The sequence below is a fragment of the Channa argus genome, chromosome 1, assembly GCF_033026475.1.
Source record: "Channa argus isolate prfri chromosome 1, Channa argus male v1.0, whole genome shotgun sequence".
Taxonomy (NCBI): Eukaryota; Metazoa; Chordata; class Actinopteri; order Anabantiformes; family Channidae; genus Channa; species Channa argus.
The window spans coordinates 4,393,192-4,406,101 of NC_090197.1; the positions used below are offsets into that span (position 1 = coordinate 4,393,192).

General features: G+C 40.0%; 1 long non-coding RNA gene across 1 annotated transcript; it reads left to right on the forward strand.

The window, feature by feature from the left end:
- The first annotated feature begins 9,588 nt into the window (after window positions 1–9,588).
- On the forward strand, window positions 9,589–12,411 carry LOC137134443 (uncharacterized). The gene is made up of 3 exons (XR_010915436.1): window positions 9,589–9,696; window positions 9,800–10,234; window positions 12,233–12,411. It is a non-coding gene; the product is annotated as an uncharacterized lncRNA (long non-coding RNA).
- Window positions 12,412–12,910: the final 499 nt, after the last annotated feature.

Consider the following 12,910-nt stretch of genomic DNA (forward strand, 5'->3'; position numbering starts at 1 on the left):
ACCATCAACAAAACCCTAAAAACTCATCAATCCACAGATAATCAGCCTGATCCAAGTCCCTGTTGGAGTCAGTGTGATCATTTCCATAGAGCCACTTTGCATCAGCAGCACCATGCTCCAGTGCTCTGGGAGAGTTTATAGTCCTGAGAGTTGAACACTGGATGACTGACAGCTGTCCTTCATGACAACAGAAGACACAGAAATCCTCCTCATCAAAAACATGACTCTGATCTCCGTCCTCATCTGGACTCTCCTCTGCTGCTGCTTCACAGGTAAAGTCCAGAGAATCCAACTCCTCTCCTCTATCAACATCCGTCCCTCTGAAATGAAGCCCACAAAACCATGATGCTGCTTTCTGTTTTTGTCTCTGTGTCCTCAGAGTCCAGAGGTCAGGTCACAGTGACTCAGCCTGGAGCAGTGAGCTCTGCTCTGGGAGGAACCACAACCATCAACTGTAAAACCAGTCAGGATGTGTATGCTGGGAGCTATTTAGCCTGGTACCAACAGAAAGATGGAGAACGTCCTAAGCTCCTTATTTATTATGCCACCACTCGAGCATCAGGGATTCCAGATCGTTTTTCAGGCAGTGGATCAAACTCTGACTTCACTCTGACCATCAGTGGAGTCCAGACTGAAGATGCAGCAGTTTACTTCTGTCAGAGTGTTCACAACATCAACAGTCAGTATGTGTTCACACAGTGAAAAAGCATCGTACAAAAACCTCCCTCAGTCAGACTGAACAGAAACTGAACTGATGCTGCAGCTGGAAGCTACTGCAGAGACTGATACAGTTCACTGAATGTACACAAACAACAGCTGATGGTTAAAATCGAGATCATTCACTGTATCTGTTATGCTGAACATCAGTGTGTAACATCTTTACAAACACTCATTTATTACCTTGTTACTCGATAATATTTTATAATATTCTATAATTATTAAATCTTGATGACTCCACCCTGTAGGGACTGATGCAATTCACTAAAGACACGCACACGCACACACACGTTAAAAACATTTCTTTACAATATGTTTGAAATCCTGATTATCTTCACAGGAAAGTCTGTTTCACTTCATTCTCACTCATTCATATCACATGTCCATATAAAATCATGTGGTAAGTAGAGGAGCTATTTTAAGATTATGATGATGTTCATAGTTTAAAACATGATTTCTAAATACTCCCTCGATTTTGAATGTTTAGGATTTATTTTCCATCTCAGTCACCAAAGAACCCAACATACATCTCTTTGGTTGAAGCTGGAGTATCCAGACGAAACCCACGCAAGCACAGGGAGAAGATACAAACTCCACAGAGAAAGGTCGCAGCCAGCTGGGAGGAGATCAGGAAGTATCTTATCTCAGCACATAAGATCTGCAAGAAGTGAACTGAAACTCTCTGTGCCTTCATGTTCTGAAATCGAATTTTGGCTCCTATTTAACATCAATGAGGCTGAAGCCAGTGATCAAGCAGCTCAGAGTAATGCAGTTCCCTCCTTTACCAGGTGAGGGCGCTGATCTGTTCACATTAATCCTCCTCTGTTTCAGTTTGTGATCATTTTTGACCAGATATTTAAATGAACACACACTGACCCCCAGGACTCTGGGCCTGTGCCGACTATAGTCTCATGATCCATCAGTGAATTCATCTACTTTATCTTATATCAATCAGAGTTTTTAGATTTTATGTGTCTGTTGTACTTTTACACACTTTGTACTGATGGTTGTACCAATAGAAACAGAGTCTGACCACAACCATTTTCATTGCAGCCTGCTCTGCATTAGTGACACTATGATGTTGTTAAGTCACTGACGGACTGATGGTCTGACACTTTGTATATTGTTAAATGTTTCTTTCATTAAAATGATTTTGTTCATCTGTAAGAAAGAAACACGTCCTGTTTTTCATTTCCTGTTAATCTGCTGTCGTATTTTCATCCACCAGTCAAATGAATGAAAATGTGTGAACACATTTGTTTTCTTGTTACTTCCTGAACCAGACAGAAGGTTGAACTCTGACAGCAGCATCAGTAAAGTAGATCATGTTACTGCATTTCTCTCTGCCACAGGTCGTAGTTTATACTACAGTAGAAGTCTTTAAAGTTTTACTGCAGCACAGTAACAGTCAGTGAAGTTCAGCTACTGTCCGTCTGTCTCAGTCTCAAGATGTCTTCAGATATTTACGCCAAACCAGATATTTCCAAGAAGGTGAGATACAACAGAAAGGTGGAGGAAGATGGAGGAGAGTGGGAGGAAAGAGAGGTGGATATCTACGAGAACACAGATGATATCAGAGATGATGTCACTGATATTCAGTCAAAGGAAGAAAGTAAGTGATTGGACACAGGTGTAAATCTGCTTTGTTGCTCTGTTCTGTCCACACAGCATCTACTGCACATCTGTTCATCTTGTTGCTCTTCCTGAACTTTCTTTCTTTTATTCTCTATTAAAGGTTTTTAATGGAAAATATGACAAATCAATATTACAAATAACTTTGCTTTGTTTGAGTGGCTTTAGATCATGTTAGACTGATATGTGATGTTTTTCCTCCATTCAGAACCTGCAGCCCATCACTGTTCTCTTTGTATCTATATCCTACATGTACAGTTTGTAGGAAACAGCTGCAAAATGTGTGTTCAGTTAGTTGGATGCTCTTTTGCTGACTACATGTAAACTAACACAGGTTTCTGTAGAAAAGTCATTTTCAGGGGTTTTGTCGCTGAATGTGTTCAGTCTTTGGCTTCAGTCCTACTGGTCACAGTTTAACATTTATTCAGTTGTCAGATCTGTAGAAGCATCAGCTCTGGTAAAGAGTTTTACCCCAGACTGGAACAAACACACAACAGGAAGAAGTGGGAGGTGTAAAGTGACTGTTCAGTTGGACACTTCTGTGGTCAACTGCAACACAAACATGATAATCTGTCAGATTACTGAACTCTAGTGTTGATGTGACATTTTGAACAGATGCCACCACAACCACAGACCTGAACCACGATGCTTGTGGGTAAACTGCCATGATTAAAGCTGATGATCAGTAACAACCAGCTTCCATGTTGTTTTGTCTCTGTAGGACCACAGACTCAGAATCATCCTCCAGTCCACAGAAAGTCTTTCAGAGGAGCTGCTCTGTGTCTAGCAGTGCTGTGTCTTCTGATGGCAGCTGGGATCATCGTCTTGTCCACATATCGTAAGATAAACTGCTCTGATTGGTTGTTCTAGATTTGTACTTTATTGATCCTGAGGGAAATTTAAAGCGTCAACTAACTTACGCAGCTTAAAATGCTGAAATACACAAAATAAAATATGAATATAAATATTAATGAACAGTAACAGTCCAAGTTTTTACTAAGCCAATAAACCTAAGTTAGCTCAGTATAAAAGTGAACATGATGAGACTAATAAAGGTCAAGAGGGCAACAACGCCAATGAAACACAACACAGTGACGGTGGACACTGACTGTGTTGTTGCACCCTGGACTTTGGTACTGAGCAGAATTAAACTGATGGCTTGGGGGACAAAAGGACTAAAAGTCTTGAAGCTGTTCAGCTACAGATGGTTTGAGCTGCACCATAGCACAAAGTCTTTCACCAGGCTCCTGTACCCCCCCTCCTGATAAACTCTACAATGGCTGTGTCATTCACATGGGACATAACTTGGAGTTGTAGCCAAAGTCTGATGTGTACAGGGTGAACAGGACAGGAAAGAGCACAGTCCCCTGTGGTGCCCCCTTTTTGCTGACCACAGTCCCAGAGGTGAACTCCCTCAGTTTGACATACTGTGGTCTCCCTCCACTTAGCATCTGGAGTGTTGCTGGTTAACCACGTCTCTGTGAAGCAGCAGACTACAGTCCTTGTTAATCCTCTAGTTTTTCACTACAGCTGCCAGTTCATCAGTCTTCTTCCACAATGAATTAACATTCCACATAACCACAGATGGAACAGACATCTTATGCCTCTGGTTCTCCAGCTTCATAGCCCTGAGTTTAGTACCGGCCTCCTGCCCCAGTACTTGCACCTCAGCTCACTGTGGATCTTCTTTTTATCTAATTATCTTCATCTGTTTGGTGAGAAGTTCATCATGTTACAGTAAGCGGGAATGACAATAATGTCATTTTTGTGATTAACTGTGAAGCTGAAGCTGTTTAAAATCAATTTCAAATTCCATAATGAAGCTTCATTTATGTCATTTCATGAAGCATCTTTGAAAAGCTCATTATACCCTACTGACATCAAGTGTGTAAATTATTTGCAGCAAACAGCACCAATTATGATGAAGGTAAAGCACCAGGTAATGTAAGTGTGTAGAAATGTATTTGATGTCAGATGTTACCCACCTTTAAATTTCCCCTTCAATTGGTAAAAAGAAGAAAAAAGTTTGAATACCTGGGATTCATAACCAGTACAATGGTACAATACCGTTGGCCTCCATGTTGGTCTCTTGGAACTGTTTGCAACAGTTTTTCAAACTCTCTGTCCCGCCGTGTCCAAGCGGTGCAGTGGAGAGACATGTCCTGAGGCTGTCCACGTGTATGGACATTTAGCAGACTCCTAGAGCAGCGGCAGGTCCTGATCACTTCATTGCAGCAGTGTGTGGCAGCGATGCAAACACCCACAAACACTAATGAACGTCTTTCTCTAAGCAGCAAGTGTCCAGAATCTCTCAGTGTCAGATGTAGTTACCTTCCTCACTCAGTAGCTTGGTGTAATACGTGTCTCCCACATTCACCATGCTATTCAATTCAATTCAATTCAACTTTATTTATATAGCGCCAATTCACAACAAAGTCATCTCAGGGCACTTTACAGAATAAAGTCAAGATTATAAAGATATATAAAGAGAACCCAACAATTCCCCCTGGAGCAAGCCATAGGCAACAGTGGAGAGGAAAAACTCCCTTTGCTAGCATGAAGGAGCTAAGCTAACTACAGTCCACAGTGTGGTGAAGGCCTTAGAGTCTATGAAGTGAATGTAGAGACAGCAAACAGCTCCTACTGCTCCCATACTTTATAAAATACAGATACAGAAACATTCAGGAGTTTAGTGAACCAACAACATTACTGGAACTTTACCAAACATGTATATTGTATTTTTGTCTCTTCTCTCAGTCAGGCTCCGTTTTCTGCTCCTTCCTCCTGTTCTCTTCCCTCCTGCTTCGTTCTTTGAGTTTCCCACTCACCTAAACATCACTAATTGTCCAACACAAATGACTGACACCTGTGTTGTCCACTAACAACACAGAGAAAGGGAGAAAGATGCGTTTAACAACCATTCTGAACATAGGATATTTCATTTACATAAGTGTCCAATTATAACAGTCCACATTCAACAAAAGCTGGAAACTCCCCTTCTGCTCCACACAAGCACTGAAACTTTGATATCACATGGAGCATCACTACTGTTCACCTGATCACATCCTAGCAAAGGAATCTGAACAGGTGCCATTGGGGCATCGAGGTGTTTCATTCACTCACATACACATAGTTCACAGTGATCTGTCCTGTCATTCTTACAAACTATGAGATGGTTTAATAGTATGTGTGTGTGTGCAACAGCTCCAAACTAACTGAGTGGGATAAATAAAGCTGTATTTTATTGTATTGGTCAGAGTAGGTCAAGTTCTCTCCTTCATGACCTTTGTGAGCCGTTGCACCACTTGCTCTGTCCATGTTTTAAACTGTAATTTTTACATTTAAAACTTAGATTTGTGGACTTTGAACAGAATAATAAGTTCAAACTGCAGCAACAGCTCACACATCACATTTCCTGTCAGAAACACTTCTTGTTTATATTTAGTTTGATCTGACACAGGAAGTCAGCTTTTTACACCTATAATTATATACTAATGATATGCAGACAAACACAGTTCTGCTAATGAACCTTATATCTTAGTACGATGACCAGGAAACATTTACAAATATGAGCATGAGCTGTGTTTCTCAATATTTTTACAAGTTTTCCAGATAACATTCAGAAATAGTCAATTATATTTACAACACAAAAATAAAGATATCAAACACTAATGTATTTAAAGTGTCAGTGGTTGTGGTTTGTCCTGCTGCTACTTCCTTGATGCTCTCTGTTCAAAGCTGCCTGACTCAGACACAAACAGACAGTGAAGACTGGTCACAAAGTTGTTCACTTAGTTTTTAGCTCATCAACATGTCGACAGAAATTCAAACTGAGTCTGATCTGAGGGTGAAATATATCAGAGGAGAGAGAGAGAACATGGAGGTGGAGGTGATGGAGGATGGAGATCAGTGTGATGATGTTGGATCACAAGAAGCCCGTGAGTTTGAGTAATTATGTTCACTATTATTGTGGGAACTCAAATAACTTTTACAGCTTCAGTCTCACTGTTAAAGAACAAAGTTCCTGTAACAGTTGGTGATGTCATTATCTTGTCATCAGGAGCCATTTAATACAGCAGGAGTTTAAAAATCTTTGTTCACCAAACAGTTGGAGTTAATTAAAGTAAAAACCCTCCATACTGTAGTTTATTAAAGTCCCTTAAGAAAGTTGAATAAAACATATCCTCTGTGTATTTTGTGTCTGTAGAACCACACAGTGAGAAGAAGCTTCCAGCTATGAGAAACAGCAGTTTCAGAGTTTTTACAGTGTCTCTGCAAGTTCTGTATCTTCTGATTCTGGCTGGGATCATCACACGCTGTGAGGACTTTTATTCCATAATGTTGAAGGTTTTATTTTCTTCGTAGCAACTTTGTCTCCTAGAAATGATGTTAGAAACATGTTTCTTACAAATGAATGTTGTTGAACTTGTTAATCATTTAGTCCTGATCAGCTCTGGGCTCATCACACACAGTGTCCTAAACCATAGGATGATTAAACACTGTCCACAGCTGCTGGGCTGCTCTCCAAGCACCAACCATTTGTCAGCTTGTGAGGACAATTCAAATCCAGTGGATTCCATCTTCTTAGTGGCTGTTCCATCAGTAAACAGGCTTTGAAAAACCCACAGACAACCAGTCATTTCAAAGAAACACAGGATATAGTCGTGACCACCTAAAGCTCGAGCTTGTCACGATTTTGGTTAAGGGAGGACCCAAGTGAAGAGACTGTGAGAGGGATTGCAATAAGGGGCTTTTATTGACAGAGATTTAGATGGTGAACAGAAGTCGCTCCTAACAGGAGGATACTAGAAAATGGATTCCGAACAGGACCAGCACACGAAAGGAGTTAACTTAATAGAATCTAAGGTGACAACAGAGTGGACGTTGAAAACAAGAGGGGACAGAATTACCAAAATAAACACAACTAAGGCTCAGGGACGAGTTAGACTAAGAAATGAAAGAACAAACAAAGGCTACTAAATAAATAAGGCACAGATAAACGTTAAACTACTAAAGCAGGTAAACACAAGGGGAAGACTAAGGAGACTAACGGGAATATAAAAGGACACAAACCACTGAACAAAGGATCACATGTAATAATGATTAAAGTAAAGCGGAGCACAACTTAAAACACACTGGAAGAGAAAGATACCAAAGTAACACAGTTGGGGGAGCACGTAAACACAAGGACTAAGGGGAGGCAGACACGAACAAACTAAGCATAAAGCACTGGCAAACTGAAGAACACACAAGCAAACCTAAACACGAAAAAACCAGGATCAAAACAAGCGGAGAAAACTAGAGACTAGACCAAAACACTGAATTAAACAAAAGGCAAACCTCAGACCAAAACCACACAGGAAAGACGGAGTCCAGGATACTAGAGTCCAGATTTCCCAAGAGTTCAAGAAACATAAGTTTAGGCTTTACCAAAAGTCCAGAGTCTACTGTGGGGTTGGTGAGCACAATAACGACGACAATGAAGACAGTAACAACGATAGAAGTGACCATGTGAACAACGACGAGGATCTGGCAGAGAGTGAGGGGAAGACTGAACTAAAATAGAGGAGGGAACAGGTGCAAACCATCAGGGACAAATGAAGGCAAAGCTGGGGAAAAGAACCAAGGCACCGGAAGTAGGGGGGAGGAGCCACAAAATAAAGGTCCAGGAACAGGAAGTGCACTGAGATCCTGACAGAGCTGTTAGAACTTGGTTACTATGCGTCTCCATCAATGTGCTGCAGGGCTCAGATCTTGGTCCTTTTTCCATCTATACTACATCCCTGGGTTCTATCATCCACTCACATGGTTTTTCCTATCATTGCTATGCTGATGACACACAGCTCTTCCTGTCCTTTCCACTGAGGACACTGATCCACTGATCACATTTCTCCCTGTCTCTCTGACATCTCTGCTTGAATAAGAGAAAGACATCTTCAGCTCAACATCACCAAGACAGAAGTTCTAGTCTTCCAAGCCGGACCTTCAAACAACATTAGCATCAACATTGGGTCTTCAATGATTGTCCCCACTAAGTCTGCCAGAAATCTGAGGGTCATCATAAACAACAGACTGACTTTTACTGACATCTCCTCTGTCTCTAGGGCAGCAGATTTGTCCTCTACAACATCCGAAAGATCAGATCCTACCTTCTGAATATACAACCCAACTCACTGCTCTGCTCATATCATCCAGGTCTACAATCCCTCCCACCTACTACGCTCTGCTGAAGAACATTTCCACTTTAAAAAAGGAAAAACACTTTTCCAATCAACACTTCATCTCATTGCACTTAACGTTTTCTCCTTGACTTTTCTGCTGCTTTGTTCCTCACTTGTAAGTCACTTTGGATAAAAGTCTGCTAAATAAAATATGTAAATGTGAATATACTTAGTCCCAAAAGTGAGACACTAGAGGGCAGTTTCCACATCATATGAATGAAGGTGCTGCAGGAACCTACATGGGACACAAAGTGTTTTCAGAGTTATTAGGAAAAAACAATAATAATTCACAATTCAACAAAGCAAAAGTAAATATTGACATTTTGTCCCATAATTTAAAGTGCTACATGTTTTCTAATAATGTCATGTGCTCATGTAGTTAATTAGTGGATTTGGCAGGTTGGAAATATGTTGATACTGAATTTCTCAGTAAAATGTTCACAACACAACAACATGTTCACAGAACAACATCTACTTTGTGACAACAGCAGAAATAAAGTGATTTCTGCTTCTGTTCAAAGTCACAGCACTTGGTGAAGTTGAAATCCTTTAAAAACAAGTATTTAACGTTACAGACATTTGTGTTGGTTCTTTGTTGGCTCTAGTCACGACTCCCTGAGTGAGTTTATCACAGCAGGTTAAAGAACAGTGGCTTCAACAAGTTACTAGTGTTATTAAGTGTGACAGTGACACTTTAACGTGCTCAGGAAACTTCAATATGCTGTATTTAAAACACAATGATTTCATGGTTTTGATCTGTTTGGATTTGGTTTTTCCCTCCAGATATTTTAGTGACTTTGGAGAAAAATGATCTGGAGAAGAAACTCAACAACGTGAGTCACAGATACAATGAGTCACAGCATCTCATCAAGCAGCTCCAGGGTAAAACTTCAGGATCCAACTTCACAATGTTTCCATGTTCTCATAGTGTTTTTCTACTGTTCTAATACAAAGACAGCAGTCAACAATACTCAGTTACAGAGACTCATTGTTTCTTTGGTTTTGTGTTTCTCATCATTTCATTCAGTCACCAAAGAAAAAGAGCTTCAATCCAGGATTGACAACCTCATCAAGAACTACAGTCAGTCCCAGAATGAAGTCAAACAGCTCCAGGATAAAATTTCACGTAAGGTTTTGAAATCGTTACCAACTATCATTATACACAAGATTCAGATTCATGTTATGTTGAGACATGACAGGATTCATATTGTTGTAATGTTGTTTTTAAGGCACGTCAGTCACCAACAGTCAGTTACAGGATTAAAGTAATTTCCATGATATGACTTAAATGTGCCTTTATGTTCAGTTAGAGTTGTTTCATTTTGTTGAACATTTTTCTATGTGGATATTTCTGTTGCAGGTCATCACTTAAAAATCTGAGTTTTAACTTCTTTCTAAACTGAAGCTGAAAGAGAAAAGCAGCAGATTAAGATCTTATTTTACACAGTGACACTACAGATCATCATCATTCTGATACTGAATGACATGAAATCTGTCTTTAAACATTTGTTTGACATTAAGGGAAGTTGTGTCCTGAAGGATGGAAGACATTTGGATCCAGTTGTTACTTTAAATCCACTGAGAAGAAAAGTTGGTCTGAGAGCAGAAAAGACTGTGTGAAGAGAGAATCAGATCTGGTGATTATCAACAGCAAAGAGGAACAAGTAAGTTTGTGTGTGTGTGTGTGTGTGTGTGTGTGTGTGTGTGTGTGTGTGTTAATGTATGTGTGTGTTCGTGTGTGTGTGTGTGTGTGTGTTAATGTGTATGTGTGTGTGTGTGTGTTATTGTGTGTGTGTTAATGTGTGTGTGTGTGTTAATGTGTGTGTGTGTGTTAATGTGTGTGTGTGTGTGTGTGTGTGTATGTGTGTGTGTGTATTAATGTGTGTGTGTGTGTGTGTTAATGTGTGTGTGTGTGTGTTAATGTGTGTGTGTGTATGTGTGTGTGTGTTAATGTGTGTGTGTGTCTGTGTGTGTGTGTGTGTGTGTCTGTGTGTGTATATATATATATATATATATATGTGTGTGTGTGTGTGTTAATGTGTGTGTGTGTGTGTGTGTGTGTGTGTGTGTGTGTGTGTGTGTTACTGTGTGTCTGTGTTAACGTGTGTGTGTTAATGTATTTGTGTGCGTGTTAATGAGTGTGTGTGTGTGTTAATATGTGTGTGTGTTAATGTATGTGTGTGTGTGTCTGTGAATGTGTGTGTGTGTGTGAGTGTGTGTGTGTGAATGTGTGTGTTTTAAAGTGTGTGTGTGTGTTAGTGTGCGTGTTAATGTGTGTGTGTGTATGTGTTAATGTGTGTGTGTGTGAATGTGTTAGTGTGTGTGTGTTAATGTGTGTGTGTGTGTGTGTCTTAATGTTAATGTGTGTGTGTGTGTGTGTGTCTTAATGTGTGTGTGAGTGTGTGTGTGTGTGTCTTAATGTGTGTGTGAGTGTGTGTGTGTGTGTGTCTTAATGTGTGTGTGTCCTAATGTGTGTGTGTGAGTGTGTGAGTGTGTGTGTGAGTGTGTGTGTGTGTTTTAAAGTGTGTGTGTGTGTGTTATTGTGCTTGTGTTAATGTGTTAGTGTGTGTGTGTTAATGTGTGTATGTTAATGTGTTAATGTGTGTGTGTGTGTGTCTTAATGTTAATGTGTGTGTGTGTGTCTTAATGTGTGTGTGTGAGTGTGTGTGTGTGTGTGTGTTAATGTGTGTATGTTAATGTGTTAATGTGTGTGTCTGTGTGTTAATGTGTGTGTGTGTCTTAATGTTAATGTGTGTGTGTGTCTTAATGTGTGTGTGTGAGTGTGAGTGTGTGTGTGTGTGAATGTGTGTATGTTAATGTGTTAATGTGTGTGTCTATGTGTTAATGTGTGTGTGTGTCTTAATGTGTGTGTGTGTGTGTGTTATTGTGTGTGTGTGTTAGTATGCGTGTTATCGTGTGTGTGTGTGTGTTAGTGTGCGTGTTAGTGTGTGTGTGTGTGTGTTAATGTGTGTGTGTGTGTGTTAGTGTGTGTGTGTTAATGTGTGTGTGTGTCTGTGTTAATGTGTGTGTCTGTCTGTGTTAATGTGTGTGTCTGTGTGTGTGTGTGTTTGTGTGTGTGTGTGTGTGTGTGTGTGTATTAATGTGTGTGTGTGTGTATTAATGTCTGTGTGTGTGTATTAATGTGTGTGTGTTAATGTGTGTGTCTGTTAATATGTTTGTGTGTTAATGTGTGTGTGTGTTAATGTGTGTGTGTGTTTGTGTGTTAATGTGTGTGTTAATGTGTGCGAGTGTGTTAATGTGTGCGAGTGTGTTAATGTGTGCGAGTGTGTGTGTGTGTGTGTGTTTCTAACCTGCTGTCAGTTTTTATAGACAATGAAAAGTCACATGAATATGGGAGAATTTTGATGAACTATAACCAGGAGCTTTGATTTCAGTTAAATGAACAAAAGAAAAAGATGTGAATGATTCAAAAAGCTTCTGCATGAACAATGAAATGTAAAATAAACAGTTAAATGTTATTGAAACACAACAAATACATTCTGCTCATAGAAAATATGAACTTTAGTTCCATTCAAACAACTTTTCTTTTCCTATAAGTTGGAACAGATTCAAATGTTCCTTCAAACAGAGTCACATGATGATGTTACTAGAACAGAAAAACTGAATGATGAAAGAAGAACTGATTATTGACTTTCTGTTAGGACTTTGTCACCAAGCTGAATCAGCATGAAGAGTCCTGGATGGGGCTAAGGACACAACGGTCACAGGCACAGCAAGAATATCAATGGGAATGGGTGGATGGATCACAACCGACGTGAGACAGATTTTCTTTCTAATACAGTGACATCAGAGTCATTTTTAGGAGCTAATAGGATCATGTGTTAAAATGTAGGACAGTGACAAAATGATCCAAATCTCTCTTGAAAAATCTTTCTATGAACTCTCTTCATCTCCAGTCTGTGATGAGCTGCAGTAACAATGAGTCAGGATTGAAACATGGTTCAAAGCTCTGGTCACAGTTCAGAGGATTGAATGTGTGTGCTGCTCTCTGTATCCTCACACAGAACAAACATGGTGGAAGAAAAACTAGCTTCAACATTTAGAGTCAAACTTTCTTGAACTTGATCTCAGCATGAAGGAGCAGCTGCCTCTTCTCTGCTCTTTAGAAAGTGAAGAACAGATGAAGGAAAAAGCTGAATATGATCATTAGTCCCAGGGATGGATTCTGCTGCTGTCTTTTCCTCAGAGACAAAGCTGAAAGTGATGTGAGGAAACCTGTTGACAAAGTGAAAAGTCTAACAGACAGTGACTGGGCTCAGAGAGAGAAACACTACTGAACATGTGCAGTGGCTTTAAAAAGCAGGAATCAGAGCAGGAAG